Source organism: Mauremys mutica, chromosome 6, assembly GCF_020497125.1.
Source record: "Mauremys mutica isolate MM-2020 ecotype Southern chromosome 6, ASM2049712v1, whole genome shotgun sequence".
Lineage (NCBI taxonomy): Eukaryota > Metazoa > Chordata > Testudines > Geoemydidae > Mauremys > Mauremys mutica.
This window is the reverse complement of record NC_059077.1, coordinates 122,779,677-122,781,815: the sequence shown is the minus strand read 5'-3', so window position 1 is coordinate 122,781,815 and position 2,139 is coordinate 122,779,677. Positions and strand designations below refer to the sequence as shown.

The 2,139-nt window shown below is 49.6% G+C and overlaps 1 long non-coding RNA gene across 1 annotated transcript; it reads left to right on the top strand.

The window, feature by feature from the left end:
- Positions 1-981: 981 nt before the first annotated feature.
- LOC123372439 lies at positions 982-1,811 on the top strand. Its single transcript, XR_006580287.1, has 3 exons — positions 982-1,157; positions 1,322-1,394; positions 1,784-1,811. It is a non-coding gene; the product is annotated as an uncharacterized LOC123372439 (long non-coding RNA).
- Positions 1,812-2,139: the final 328 nt, after the last annotated feature.

Sequence of the window (2,139 nt, the reverse complement as noted above, 5' to 3'; positions counted from 1 at the left end):
AAGTCCTCAAGAAGTGCAGCGCTTCCTAGACTTCACTCATCCTGTGAAATGGAGACGTGCTGGCTCTCAGTGATGCTTAGATGGAAAACCACGCACCCCACACAGAGGTTGGAACCAGCCACTTCCAGGTTGTCCTGAGGAGCCATGATTTCTCCAGGAGCTGGGTAAAGGGCACAGGGATCAGCCTCTCAAAGGTAGGGGAGGGTCATGTGAGGAGAGGGTCTAAGAGAGGAGGAGCGTGGGCTAGGCTCTGTATTTGGGCTTGGCAGGGATCGAGAGAAGGGAGAGGGCTGTTAGAGGGCAATGCGAGGTGCAAGGGGGGTCGGAGATGGGGGCAAGGCCTGAAAAGTTCAGCTGCTTTAGATCAACTGTGCCAGAGAATCACTGGTTGAAGTGATTGAAAGCTCTGAACTGGGGCTGGCCAAAATCCTCCTCCTCAGCTGGGAACATCCCAAAAGTCTGTGGAAGCTCAGCCTCTGAGGTGAACGTTGTGGCCCTAACCTCTCTCTGCTCTGTACCTCACAGGATTCCAGCCAGCTGTTCCAATCCAGGAGGAAAACTGCCACTGAAGTCTCCCAGCACCTGTGCAGTGAAGTGCCACTTAAACCTGATGTGATGCACAGACCTTGCCCTGGCTGTCTGCACAGGGCTGAATTTCACCCCGTCAGAGTGTAAGGAAATAATTGGCTGAAAGCCTTTTTCTTTTTGGACATCTGTCTAGTGGGAAAGAACCATGGGGATTTTTAACCTGTTTCGCTCCCATGCCTGGTGCTTCAATGATGCAGAGACGTGCTGATGCATTGGTTGATTTCCCCACCTTTTAATCTACTCTCTTCTTCTCTTTTAACAGGTATTCTAAGGGCCCCCCGTGCATCATATGGGCATTCTTGGGGGTGCAGATGGCATCAGACCTGCACCTGAATAAATAATAGGGAATGAAATATGCAGACACTAAAGTTCTGCAGCCAAATTCTCAGAAACCTTCCTCTTCCATGTAGGATCAGGATTTTGGTTTGAATTGATTTTTTTTTTAAAAAGTGCTAAGCAGATGCTACACTGTAAGAAGAGGAAAGAGAATCAAAAACTGAAAGATTGTTACGAAAACTAATGAAGAGCTGCAGAGAGTGGAGACCCGGCAAAGCAAACAAATGAATACTGTGAGTAAATAACCTGAAAGCAAATGGGGAAGAAAACCTCATCTGGGTAATTGTGGCTCTTGGGACAAAAATCGGGTTCCTGGGTACGTAGCCTGGCTGAGATCATCCCTTTTCCCTGGGATTCAAATGTCAATCTCTGTGTGGTGTCCTTATTTTATTCCTAGGAAAAGGATCCCCAAAGGAGGTGTACGGATCCGGGACTCTAATGTCTGCCAGAAGATTCAGCCACCTTCACAGGTAGAAGTCACTGGCTTTCCTACAATGCCGCTAGTGCTCTTCCTGCTCTCCAGGTCTGCTCCCTCCAGCAGGACAGAGACATCCCTTAACTCCCCGAGTCCTGATTTCCTGCCATTCAAAAGGCTGAGGGTTTGCATTGCCCCCACCCCAACCATCAGAGACTTTTCCTATGGGAATCTCCCTAGAGCAGGGGAGAAATCTGTTCTTCCATTAGAACCAGTCTGCTCAGTAAATCCACCCACACTGACCTCATCTCAGCTGCTTTGTTTATCCGAGATTAGTGGTATCTTTGGAAAACCCTTAGCGTGTCGGGGTGTGAGGTGGAGCAGGGGATGCAGGAGCACCAGCAGATTCCCCTGAAGAACACCACCCTGTCTTTCTCTGGTCAGGTTAGAGCTCACCGTCCATTGCGGAGGTGAAGACCGGATGAGAGCTGCTGGATTGACCTTGATGTGCCATGTCCTTGTGTGGATGAAGGACCTAAATCTCAGGGATGCCCAGCAGCAGATGTAACACATGTGTCCAGGAATGGGCTAAATAACCTACATTGAAAGGTAAGTAAAATCGTGGCCACATGTAGACATCACAGGAATTGGTGGGTATTGACCCAGGGTCCTTCAGCACAAGCCCCTCTCACTCACTGTCAACAAATCCAGCTCCACTCACTAGACCACACCCCATTCCAGAGCCCCAGATCCCAGGAGCCCTGATTCTCAGACCCAGGCCTCACATCACAAGGCCAAAC